Source organism: Mustela putorius, unplaced genomic scaffold (genome assembly GCF_011764305.1).
Source record: "Mustela putorius furo isolate JIRA1106 unplaced genomic scaffold, ASM1176430v1.1 tig00000040_pilon_pilon_pilon, whole genome shotgun sequence".
Lineage (NCBI taxonomy): Eukaryota > Metazoa > Chordata > Mammalia > Carnivora > Mustelidae > Mustela > Mustela putorius.
In genome coordinates this window covers 929,157-942,222 of record NW_025421261.1, presented here as the reverse complement: position 1 = coordinate 942,222, position 13,066 = coordinate 929,157, and the positions used below count along the sequence as shown (strand labels likewise).

The 13,066-nt window shown below is 47.3% G+C and overlaps 1 long non-coding RNA gene across 1 annotated transcript; it reads left to right on the top strand.

Annotated features, from left to right (window-relative positions):
* Positions 1-2,684: 2,684 nt before the first annotated feature.
* On the top strand, positions 2,685-11,438 carry LOC123388233. Its single transcript, XR_006602842.1, has 3 exons — positions 2,685-4,483; positions 7,342-7,841; positions 9,420-11,438. It is a non-coding gene; the product is annotated as an uncharacterized LOC123388233 (long non-coding RNA).
* The last annotated feature ends 1,628 nt before the right edge of the window (positions 11,439-13,066 follow it).

Here is a 13,066-nt window from a genome sequence, read left to right as displayed (position 1 = left end):
AGTTGATATCCAGGATCTATAAAGAACTCCTCAAACTCAACACACACAAAACAGATAATCATATCAAAAAATGGGCAGAAGATATGAACAGACACTTCTCCAATGAAGACATACAAATGGCTATCAGACACATGAAAAAATGTTCATCATCACTAGCCCTCAAGGAAATTCAAATTAAAACCACATTGAGATACCACCTTACACCAGTTAGAATGGCCAAAATTAGCAAGACAGGAAACAACATGTGTTGGAGAAGATGTGGAGAAAGGGGAACCCTCTTCCACTGTTGGTGGGAATGCAAGTTGGTGCAGCCTCTTTGGAGAACAGTGTGGAGATTCCTCAAGAAATTAAAAATAGAACTTCCCTATGACCCTGCCATTGCACTCCTGGGTATTTACCCCAAAGATATAGATGTAGTGAAAAGAAGGGCCATCTGCATCCCAATGTTCATAGCAGCAATGGCCATGGTCGCCAAACTATGGAAAGAACCAAGATGCCCTGCAACGGATGAATGGATAAGGAAGATGTGGTCCATATACACTATGGAGTATGATGCCTCCATCAGAAAGGATGAATCCCCAACTTTTGTAGCAACATGGACGGGGCTGCTCTGAATTAACTACCCTCCGTTGCGCTTTGCTGCCTCTATCATTACTTGAACATTTTTGCTTACTTGGATGAAGGGTTTATTGTGCTCCTCTGTACCTAACTCACCCCTGCACACCCCCTCCCCGTCCCAGTTAGAATCCGTGTTGCAGAGAGTGAGCTCTTTTCTGTTTCCACAGGTTCTAGAATAGTGCCTGGCAGAGGGCTGGCTCTCAGGGAATATTTACTGAACAACAGAAGGAATGAAAATACTGTTGTAGATGAGGTCTCTGAAGCCCAGGGAGGCTAAAAGGAAGATGCCAGAGCCGGGACGGCAGCTCTCATTTGAAGCCCCGTCTTTTATGTTAACACTATTGTCATGTGTTATGTGTGCGACAGAGAAAGACATATCTTACCCGTGAGGACATCACTCTGCTGAGGAGGAGACTAGTTCCTCTTCAGTCGATACTTATTAGCTAACTCTTGCTAGGGAGGAACTGGATCAAGCGCCAGGAACACAGACGTGAACAATGCAGATGCAGATACAGCTCTGGAGCCTTTGGTCCAGAATCCTGAGCGGGGAAGACCCGTATTATGAGGAACAACAAGTGAGCTAAGCATTTGGACAAGGAACGCACAGGGACGGGAAAGAAAAGCAGGGTAGCCCAACAAAGCCAAAGCGTCTTTGTGGGAGGGAAGGTAGCCGGTTCAAGAGGCTGAGGGAAGTACGACGTGAAGGTCGTGAGAGGTGAGGGCAAGAATGGCAGGAGGCAAACAGAACAGCCTGGAAAATGACGCTTCTAAGTAAGCATCCCGCAGCCTGGGGAGTGATTCTTCCTAACGGACATTGGTTTCAGCGCTGTTGCGAGGGGAGCTGAGGAAGTGGGGAGGTTCTCCCTCCGAGGGAAGCTTCATGAAGTCGTTGACAATGACACTTAGGCTTGGAGGGGTCCCAGGGTTCAGAGAGACCGAGGCAGGAGAAGAACGCGAGGACAGTTTCTTGTTTCTTTCTGATTCGACTTTGTGAGTAATACATTCAATGGTTTTGGACCCACAGTGCATAAAACTGTGAAAGATCTCACTTCCGCTGCTGTTTTCTCACCCGTCCAATTCCCAAACTCACACCACCACTGGTAATGTATTAGTTCCTTATATGTCCTTTCAAAACTACTTTATGCAAACACAAGCCACTGTAAATAGAAATTCTTACCCCCCCTTTTACTGCACTAGGTAGCATGTTAGAGTCATCATTTTATACTTATTAACAATGTATCTGGGAAACCTTTCCATATCTGTACATAGAGGTCTTTCTCATTTATAAATAGCTGCACAACGTTTATACAGATGTACCATAATTTATTTAATGAGTCTTCTTACTGATAACTTTTAGGGTGTTTTTGATCTTTGGCTACTAAACAGTTTTGTAGATATGGCAACAGATAACTGTGCAATATATTTATAATTTTTAAAGCTATGGCTGAATTGTCATCAAAGGAGGTTATATGAAAATGCCTCCAAAAGGTTAAATTTAACTACAAAATTAATCATAAAACTGGAAGGAAATAAAATGAGTTATTTTTTAAAATGATGCCACTAATGTATTTGCTCATTTCCAATAAAATACTGGATATAACTAAAAATTGGAAATGGAAAGTGCTATCATGTACTGGATAAGGTACAGACCCGGATTTTGTGAAGCCTGAAGCTTACGCAACTTAAGGCGGTCGTCTTTAAGAAAAGTGATGTGAAGTTAGAAAACAGGCCGTATGGAACTTTGGAAGGGGCTCAGGTGAGAAAGGGTTCCAGAAGGTTCCCTGGCTTTGTGCCACATCTGCTCTTTAAAGGACATGCATCACACACGCAGAAGAAACTAATTACTCCTCCTTTTCTTTTTTTTTTTTTTTTTTTTTTTTTTTTTTTTAAAAGATTTTTATTTATTTATTTGACAGAGAGAAATCACAAGTAGATGGAGAGGCAGGCAGAGAGAGAGAGAGGGAAGCAGGCTCCCTGCTGAGCAGAGAGCCCGATGCGGGACTCGATCCCAGGACCCTGAGATCATGACCTGAGCCGAAGGCAGCAGCTTAACCCACTGAGCCACCCAGGCGTCCCTTACTCCTCCTTTTCAAGTGGGAGAAGCCGTGTTCAAAAAGTGCTGGGCCCTGTCCTTAGCTACATACCAACGAGACTAGACCCACAGGCCTTCGAGATCTTGGCTCTGCGATAAAGGTGATGTTCCCTGTATCCACACCCCGTCTTCCCAAAGGGATTTCCAGTTCCATCCAGAACATTCCAGGATGTTCCAGTCACATGACGTATTTCACCTTAGGAACTCCAAACATCCTTCTTGTTAATATTAACAATAATTCCATGATATGGAATTTCACATTATAGAGAATCCGGGGAGAAGTTCCAAGGGCCGCCCATCAGTTTCATCGATCCCGGTCAGATGCATAGGAGTTGTAGCTGGCCAGGGGTTAGCACTGGGAAATGACTTCCTTATCCCAGGTTTGAAAGAGATAAGCTGACGAATTGCTCTTAATGATCTGAAGTTAATGATCTCTCTCTCTAACAAGCAGCGGCTTGTTTGCTTGGTCCCACGTTCGGCTGCCACCCCTGAGACTGCTGCCCTCGCGCTACCTCTGGGGAGAGAAGACAGCCAGCCGGTGAGGAGACACACACATTCTTTGGAAGAGCAGAAGAGAGCACCCAAGCAGAGCCGGGAAGAAGGAAGAGAGGGATCCAGAACCAGGGCTAAGAGACAACGGAGTTAACTAGTCTAATGTCAGTTAAAAATAAAGCGGAAGTCAAGTCCGCAGGAACGCAAGCACAGAACAGACATTCAGAAATACGGGCCACCTGCCGGGCAAGATTAGGTTTGGGGGAACCGATCCATTTAACACAGAGAGACTCAGATCTGATATTTAAAATACAGGCATTATCCACTTAGGTGAGACGTGGAAAGAGCCCCTCTGCAGCCACCTGTGTGCAAATTTCAGAGGTTCTATGACTATGTGGAAATAATGTTGACCTTCACTCAAACATGCCTCGTAAACTGGGTTCATGTTCATTGCTAGTGTGTGAATGTCCGCAGTTGAGTTCTCAGGCCCAAGATGAACAGGTTTGGTAACCACTTGCGAGGAAGCTTTTCCTGCCGCTGCTTCTTTCCCTTTCTTTCCTTCCTTTCTTCCCTTTGTTTCAAACTGACCCCTCAAAGGCAAAGTTCTTTTTCTTTTCTTTTTTTTTAAAGATCACTGATGCTTGTGCAAGATGTAATGAATTTACAACCGCAGACTCTGACATGCAAGAAGCATCACCTTTACCTTTTATTTTGTTGTTGATTAAAAAGAATGTGTTTATTTCATCTTCGTTGGTTTCTTTAAAATTCATTCTACTCCCACGGTACCTCACTAGGTGGAGGAAGATTGAGTCTTTGGGGATTTCATCACCCGCTGATCATAAAGACTCAGGATGCACATGCAGTGTCCCCAGATTGGGTGTAGCAGTCACTGCGGCTTTGGCTAACCCACAGGTGTCCCCCCAAGTCCCTTTTGCTTTGCCACCTTCCTTGATGTGAGCCGTAGACAAGTGGTCAGTGATGGTCCTGACTAATGAGAGGTAAGAGAACTTCTTTCTGCTGCGGGTGTAGGAAACGACTTGTTTTTCCTGACAAAATGGGTGAAGACCCTCGAGTTCTCTCTTCCTCTTATTCTCCGGACTTAATAGGGACATGGTGTCACAGCAGCCATCTTGCAGTCATGAAGGACGGCCCAGGAGAGCTGCACACTTGGTGGCCCCAGCATCGTTGAACCACTGAACCAGTTCCGTGAGCCACTTCCTTCTAGAACTTCTTCCTGTGAGAGGAAAAAGAAATACCTACTCTTTGTTAAGCCACTGTATGGTGAGTTTCTCATTATTTACAGCTTAAAGGATTTCTAACCGAGCCACAGAGAAAACAACTCTATTCTCCAGTCCATGCTGGCGGCTGACACGCTGACGGTGTCAACAATTCCTTGACGTCCAGTGAGAAGTTGCTCCTGGACCACTCACTGGACGAAGAGACAACCAGGGCTGGGGCCCTGGTTACCTCGAGTTCAGAAGCCAGGCAGCCACTCCCTCTGAGGCTCAGGGAGGGAGCCGGGACTGGGTCCCTGTAACTTTGAGCACCCGGAGCCCGCTGTCTGCCGTCTTCTCCTCTTGCCACTTCCAGAAGCACTCGCCTTCCTCCTTTCTTCACTCGGGATATCGAGCCCCATCTCTGGTGTGAGCTAAACGAACGAACGGAGAGGCTTTCTCAGGAAGCTGCTGCTTTCCAGTCAGCTTCAAGCCATCTCCGCGACACGGGAACGGAAAGGGAGCTCTCTGCGTCAGATGTAGGGAGAAAACGAAAGAGAGAGCCCGTAGACGTTAATATTTCAATAAATAGCTCGCCACACCTAGCCATCGAGCAAAGTAGCCTCCGTGGGAGGAGACACTGAGCGTGATGACAGCTGAGTAATTCGCTCTGTAAACTTGAGCCCTGTGCAAACTTGCGTGGACGAAGTCATTGGAGTCGCTTCTCACCTGCTCCGCAGGCACCGGGATGCTTCCTCATTCATAGGCAAGAGCGCTCTGTACTCTGGGGCCGAGGGAATGGGCGGGGAGTGGGGAAGGAGAGATGCTTAACATTTCCTTCTTCCAAGACTTGCCGTCCTGAACTTCACCATTTATATTGAAGATGCCGGAGCTTTCATTTGAAACTGTCCTGTTCTTATTTCTGCAACTTTTTATGGTTGGAAGTTTTACTTATGGTTTAATACCTTTTCTTGAAAAGGTCATCATTTATATGATTAATAGTAGAATTGATTGTAATAGCAAATGCCTGGAAATGATCTACATATCGGCAGGAGTCTGAGTATACAAACTGTAGTGCAAACACGGAACGGAATGCTTTTTAGTTACAAAACTGAGAGTGGAGGTGCTCTCTAATGGGTATGAACAATCCTGTCTCTCTTTCCCGTCCCTTATCTGCGCAATTTCCATTCCCTTCATAGAAGGTTTCTTAGGCATCTCTTCAGAGTTTCTCCATACACAAGAAAATAGAAATGTAGATTCTCATTTTTCTTTTTTATACTAAGATACTTCACGTGCTGCTCTGCTCCTCGTTTGTTTCACCAAATAGTCTATCTTGATCTCTTTCCAAAATCGAAGACTTTCGCTTGTCCCAAGTCTCCCTACACATCGTGCAGCAGCATTGTAAAGTTTTCTTCGTATCAGTCATTCCTTATTTTGTTTATTCCTAGGATTTTTTTTTCCTTTCATCTTTGTCTTTTTGTTATTCCTGGGCTTGCTTTTCCCTTCTGTTCCAGTGGCTGTTCTCTTCTGCTCTGGTTGTATGTGTATTGATTTCTGTGCATTAGCTCTTAACCTTTCCACTCTGCTTTTATTTTTTAAACATTTTCACAAACTCTGATTAAGGTAAACAAATCCTCCTCTTTTGGCACAGATTTCTTTCTTTTCTTTTTTTGAAAGATTTATTTATGTATTTATTGACAGATAGAGACCCAGAGAGAGAGAACAGGAGCAGGGGGGCTAGTGGGGGAGGGAAAAGCAGGCTCCCCTCAGAGGAGGGAGATGGACACGCGGCTCAGTCCCAGGACTCTGGCATCACGACCTGAGCCGAAGGCAGATGCTTCACCGCTAAGCCACCCAGGTGCCCGGGCACGGGTCTATTCACAATGCAAAGCTCTATGTTCTGGGCTTTCAGAGCTGTGACGGCTCTAAGTCCCCGTGTGCTCAGGGCTCCTCATGACAAGATCGTCTGCTGACATTCAGAGAGTAATGATCAGTCCGGGGCTTCGTAGAAGGGACTGCCGGACTGCAGCGCAATCAAAACTACAAAACAATGTTGCAGAAGCTGTTCAGCCAGATACTACAACACAGCCGTGCGTGGCTGTCCTGGCTGTTTGGTTTGTCGGTTGAGCTACGGTCCATGTTTCTTCGGTGCTTCTGGCCCACCATACCTGGCACTTTGGGGAACACAAAGAGAGAACTCTTCACAAATTTTGCGGGTACCAGCTCAGTATCTTAGGTTCATCTGTTCGTAAGATCTTTCTCTGCCATCATCTGAACTGCCATCCTAAGGACACACGATTCAAGTGCAATACGATCACAATAGATGTTTTCTATTCCTGTTATTTACAAGCAGCCGTAACTGACCAGAAGGGACACACGTGGTCAGACCTATGACATAGTCCCTACTGCAATGAGCTCTAAGTTGGTGGCTTTTAAATGAGACAACCTTGTAGAGTTATTTCCTAAAAACCTTGGATCAAGGGTGCCTGGGTGGCTCTGTCGCTTAAGCATGTGCCTTCAGCTCAGGTCGTGATCCCAGGGTCCTGGCATGGAGCCCCGGGTTGGTCTGTCCGCTCCGCTGGAGGCTGCTTCTCCCTCTGCCTCCACCTCACCCCCCTCTCACGCTCTCTCTCTCACTTGCTCTCTCTCTCTCTCAAATAAATGAATAAAAATAAAATGTTTTCAAAAATAATAAAAATAAATAAATAAATAAAACTTGGACCAAAAGGTCAATCAAAACCCAAATATTTGTGATCAGGTGTCATTCTCTTTCAATTAAAGGCTGCAAAATTTCATAAGAGTCTACAATAACTGCTCCCAAAGTGTAGCAAAAATATTTTTTAAGTCAGCTTTTCATTATTTATGAGGAAACTCTAAGGCTTGTGTCTCTTACGAGGCCACATTTCTTTTCATCTCTATTTTCAGTTATTTCAGGTTTCCCCGGCAGCTTCCTTGGAGGCTGTCAGAAGTCATGAGATCGGCAGAACCGGTTGGAGAGTTGCAGACGCTCAAGCTCACGCAGTGCAGCCCCCGCGTTCCACAGATGAAGACACCAGGGAAGGGAACGGCTAACCGACGGCTCGGCATCACGCGGCGAGCTCCCGAGGGAGCCCGGAGTGGGAGCCCAGCCTCCTGCCCCGCCGCCCAGCCTTCCGTCACCACATCCCGGCGCACCTCGCTAGGCGTGAAGGAGAAAACACCTTCCGACCATCACTGTTGACAAAGACGTGGGGCTGCTCACCGTCCGGAGGCACATTCCAGCTGTTCGCCGGGATCCTTTTTCCCTATTGGGCAAGCTCCCTCAGTGCCACAGGGGTCACGGCTGCGCGGGCCGTCGTTGACTGCAGGCACTGGGGCGGCCCTGGTCTCCGGGTATAGCGCGGCCCACACTGTCGCTCCGGCAGCAGCTCACAGTCCTGCCAAAAGTGAGCTCATTTTTATTTCCACCAAATCTGTTATTTCTCTGTTCTTATTTTATTGATTTTTCTTTACTTGATAATCACCCATTTGTCTAAGTCCTTACCATTCTTGACCCGCCACATTCTTTTATTTTCATTTTCTGTGGTCCCATCACTTAAATATTCCCTGCATATTTTCTCATCTCTTCCTCTCTGTTTGCACGTGGCTCCGTCACTTTTCACCTGCACTCTTCCCTTTGTCTCTTTCCTCTCCAAACTACTCCCCACACGATCTTCCGAGTCATTTTTCCAAAGGGTAAGCATCCTCTTGCTATGCTCCTGCCTCAAAATGCTTCCTGTCTTCCCCACGTCCACTAAAGCCAAACGGCATGATTATTTAAGGTCCTTCATGACGACCTGTCCCCTGCTTGCCCAACTTTTCTACCACCACAGCTTTTCAACGTCAGGATCCATAAATGCAAAAACTCTTGCAATTTTTCGAAGCCATGAAACAACTGCATGTCCTCGTGTCCCCGTGTCTTTGGACATGCAGCTCCTCTCGGCCCAACATACTCTCCTCTGACCCCTCTCCGACCTCCGAGCCTGTTGTCCGCAGCTGTTCTTGTCACCCTCTGAGTCGACCCTGAGCACAAAGACGAGCCTCACAGTGATGCCTGTAGACAGAATTTATTTTCTGATGCTTCCATTGGGCCTTGTTTGTGCTTCTACTATTATATCTTGCACCATGTTATAATTCCTTATTTACACGTTACTGTGGTGCTTCCCTTTGCCTCCAGACCTAGCAGGGCCTGAACAAACCGTGGAACAGTAACTGGGCACGCGCGGTAGCAATCGAGGGCAACGTTTTGTGGTCAGACGTAACCTCGTATACTTAGAACATCTGAAAATAACACTATTTGGTCAATGCTGCTCAGAACAGACTCATTGCCCAAGCTATAGAGTTGAAATGTTTTGAATTTATAGAATTTTAATGACTATAATTTAGAATGATTATGATTCATATCTACCTTACCCTTTCATTGAAACGGATTTTGTTTCCTCACTGTGAAATCATCGCACATAACGATCTCCAGGTGACGCACAGTCATTTTGGCATGTGGAGATATGGAAAAGGCATCATACATTTTATGTTTTTTTTTCAGCAGAGGATTTACTGGTGTTTCATGTGTATTGTGAGCATTAGTTAGCATCTGCATCTCTACAATCTTTGGTCGAATACATTTACATATTTATTAAGATGTTCCGGACTTCTGGGCCTTAACAACATTTGTGATGAGGTTATTACATACATACACAAAGATCAGATAAATAAGGTTAAATACGGTGTTCACTAAATTAAACGGGGACACAGAGCTAATCGCAGCACTAGCCCAGGGACTGGTTAAGGTTTCACTTCAGGGCCTCCCTCCAGGTTCCACCAGAGCGCATGCGACCGAGAGGAACGCTCTTGTGTCCCCCGGGAATCCAGATGCTTATTTCCTTCCAAGGTGAAATTTATTCGAATGTGCTAATTTTACCTAGCATTTGCATTTTACTCCATTACGTATTGTTTTAAATAGCAACTTCTAATTTTTAACCTAATAGACATCCACGTAACTCCAGAAGGCTGTGCCAGGAGGAAGCTGGAGTTTCCTGCACTCGCCTTCGCTTGCCACAGGTCCTCAGAGCTGCCCAGTTCAAGGAGCAGGGCTGGTGGAAAACGTACGGAGCCTGCTACGTCCGGGTGTGGGCCCAGCGCTGGTTTTGCCACTCACTGGCTCTCGATTTTAAGCAAATCACATATCCTTTCAGAGTTTCAGTTCTTCCCCTTAATGAGAATGGTGACACCGGCCTTAGCTCCTCTGAGGGTTATTTTTAAAATTGAATGAAAATTTTTCAGCGAGCTGAACACTCCGACTTAGAGCACGGGCAGGAGAAACGGAGCACCGGTAGCCAGAACTGCAGCCGAACGTCATCGCATCAGGCCACTGCCCCCAAGACACTGCGGCTGCCACCTGTGGCCTCTCGGTGCCTTACCCGCGGCCACCATCCCCGCTGACCCCGCATCACAGCTGTGGGGGTCGCTGTGGCCCCCTCTCCTGCTGGCACCTCCACAGTGAACTCTGGCCTCGTGAAGTCCTAACCGCAGCTGCAGGCAAGGCTGCATCAGGCCTCCTGTCTTTTATGGCAGCAGATTGGCTCAGGATCCAATGCACAGGCCAACAGAATGGAAACTCCCTCCCGTATAAGAAGGGATTAAGATGCTGGACCCATAGCAGCTCCTTCTCAAATACACCACAGCCTCCTAACTGCCCTCACGGCCTCCAGCTTGTTCCCCTCCAACCTCCTACCACTGCCGGCATCAGAAATTTTTCCCAAAGGAAAATCTGGTCTCTGCCACTGCTGTTTAAAGTCTCCCAGGATCCGCTCCCCACAATGCCAGGGTCATGCATACGCATCAGAACGCAGTGCACACACTTCTGTGGTCCTTAACTGCACCACAGCCTCTCTCTTCTGAGTTTCGCGTTCCCCTTCTGCCCAGCCCAAGGGCTGGTTTTCCCAGTAGGACATGCTCTTCATGCCCATTTGCCTTCCCTTTTATGAAAAGGGGAACTCTGAGGGAATTAAAAAGACAAAAGACCAGCATACTAGCATCTGTCTTCAAAAAAGCCAACGCTGGGCTCTTCCAGACAGGGAGGGGATAAAGGCAGGGACCTTCCACATCCAGGCTGACGCTGGGCGACCAGGAAGAGAACCGCAGGTCTCCCTGCTGGGGCTGGAGGCACGGCCGGTCCCCGCTCAGTGGGAGAAGCACCTAGCCCTCCCCGAGCACAGCCCCAAGGGCCGGAGTGCGGGGACCAGTCGAAGAGCAGTCGGCAGCCAGAGAACCAAATTCACGCCTCTACTCCGCTCGCTCGTCCTGGCCGGACGTAATCCCAAGCTGCTTGCTTTGATCCATGGAAAGGGAGTCCAGAAAGTGGGAACACTGGAATATTCTGCCCGGATGCCGATGTGATCCCAGGCCGGTTGATGCTTACGTTGGAAGTGGACAGTACACGCCAGGGCCGGTCGGCCCCGGGGCAGGCCCGCGCACGCTGCCCCTCCACTGCTTCCTTTTCTCGAGGCAGGAGACGACCTCACGTCCTCCAGACTCAGCCGACTGTGCAGATACACAGGGCTGTGGGAGGATCCGGAGGAAGCTGTGAAGCTAGATCACTCCTGGACACAGAGAGTAGCTCAGGAGAGGAAATTTGATTTTAGGCCCTTCTGTACTACTTGAATTTCTTCACAATTCTAGTGTGTTATTTGAATGATTGGATTTTTAAAAAACCAACTCAAGAATTAGAGAAATGGTAGTGGCTCCTTCTTTGCTATTTTGTTTTTTGCATTTCTTTCCAAAGGACCTAATGTGTCCTGTAAAGGAAGGCACAGAAGCCATGTGGGAAACAAACAGGAAGACTGTCTTAAGCAGTTGAATGAAACATTATTATGTTAAAATTACTGAGAGAGGTTTCCTCAGAATATTGCTGAACAATGCAGGTCAGAAATTATTATCATTATTATTTGTTAGATTATTTATTTATTTGACACAGCGAGAGGGAACACAAGCAGGGGGAGCGGGAGAGGGAGAAGCAGGCTTCCCGCCAAGCGGAGAGCCTGATGCGGGACTCGATCCCAGGACCCTGGGATCATGACCTGAGCTGAAGGCAGACGCTTACTAACTGAACCCAGGCGCCCCAAATGTTGGAAATTATTAACTAAAATGTACTCATCCACACAGTGAAGGATGGAATAAACCGGTAAATAAAGATTGTGTTGCATGTCCTTCACATATACAACAACCTTCTCAGCGACCATTGGCGGCCAGTTACTCATGCGTCCGTCCTGCTTTTAGCCTCTGGGATGCCTCCCCGTCCTGGGACAGCGTCCAGGCTTCCACACAGGAGCACCAGGTTGTCCTGTCCTCCCTGTCACGGGCACGCTGGCTTTTTAACCACCCTTTCTTTTTTCAAATGGGCAGCAGCCATATTTTATCATTTGATTTTATTTTTTAAGATTTTGTTTATTTATTTGACAGAGAGCGCGCCCACGCAGGGGGAGCGACAGGCAGAGGGAGAAGCAGCTCCCCGTGGAGCAGGGAGCCCGAGGCGGGGCTCCATCCCAGAACCCCCAGATCACGACCTGAGCCAAGGGAGGACGCCTCGCTGACTGAGCCACCCAGACGCCCCTTCTCATTTGATTTTTGTTATAGCCCTTGGAAAAATAAAGGTAGTTACTATCTCTTTCTTGACGAGGAAAGCTCTTGTTTTTTGACGGAGCTGGGATGAAGCTTCTCGTCTCCTGACTACGAAGTTTCCTGAGTTTGCACCGTCCGCCTCATCCGCACTCTCAAACCGCCCTCCGCGTTTTCTTTACGTGTCATTCTAATAATATGTTATTCTTCTAATACTGCAGTCCTCTCTCCGACATTCTCCTTCCCTGCTATTTCCCTGTGCCCTGTTCTTGCCCTTTATAAGATGTAAAAGGAAATATCTATATTCAAACTGAATGTGTATGTGTGTTTTGTTTGTTTTCTCCACTAGGGTATAAGTTCAATGAGGGCAAGACCATGTGTTGACCAACCCTCCTACTCTATACCCATTTAGGGCCTGGCATGTGGTAGGAACACAATAAGCATTTGTTGAATGAATGAAGAAACATCAGCTTCTGCAATAGGTAGCACTCACTTGGCCTCATTTATTTTATATTATTTTGAGATAATTTATTTTTAAATAATCTCTATACCTGACATGGGACTCGAACTCACAACCCCAAGATCAAGAGGCACGGGCTCTACTGACTGAGCCAGCAGACCCCTCATTTAAACTAGCATGAACAGAAAAGGAACTCTGTGGACCCGAGTATTTAGGGAGTTCAGGAATCAACTGGCTTCAATCACAGCTCTCCTGGGTGAGATGAAAGATATTTCTCCTCTTCCCCCTCCCAGTTCCGACTTTCTGGCTCCCCCTCCTCCTCTCGCTCCTCTGGCTCCCTCAGGCTTGCCTCCTACAGCTGGGCCTCCCCTCCACTCCCTCTGTGCGCGGCGGAGACGGCGGCTCGGAACTCGGGGGTTGCTGCCCTGCTCTGGCATCCCAGCCAAGAGAAAGTCTCTCTCTCTCAACATCTGTGTCTCCGTGGCAGGAAACATGGAATTTAGGATTGGCCAGACCTGTGTCCATTGTGGGGGGTGGGCACGGTGATCGGCAGCTCCT